The sequence below is a fragment of the Chaetura pelagica genome, unplaced genomic scaffold, assembly GCF_000747805.2.
Source record: "Chaetura pelagica isolate M959 unplaced genomic scaffold, ChaPel_1.0 scaffold120, whole genome shotgun sequence".
Classification (NCBI taxonomy): Eukaryota; Metazoa; Chordata; class Aves; order Apodiformes; family Apodidae; genus Chaetura; species Chaetura pelagica.
The window spans coordinates 988,353-988,627 of record NW_009951952.1 but is presented as its reverse complement, the minus strand read 5'-3'; positions in this window follow the sequence as shown (position 1 = coordinate 988,627).

Here is a 275-nt window from a genome sequence, read left to right as displayed (position 1 = left end):
GTGGTTTCCGAGAAGATCTCGACAGAGGGATATTTGAGGGGCAACGGGAAGGCCTGGGGTGTCCCCTGGGATGCGCGGGCCTCCATAAATAAGGCCTGAGGCAGGTAGAGAGGGTGGCTGGAGGCTGAGGGGAGGGCGGGCAGAGTTAGTGGAGGTGGCTGGGCAAGAGGAGGCACCGCTTGGGGGGTTGGTGTGCAGGGAGTTCAGGAAACCAGTGAGTGCCTCTGTGCTGGGCTTGGGAGTGGACAGGGAGGCATCAATTCTCACGCTGTACT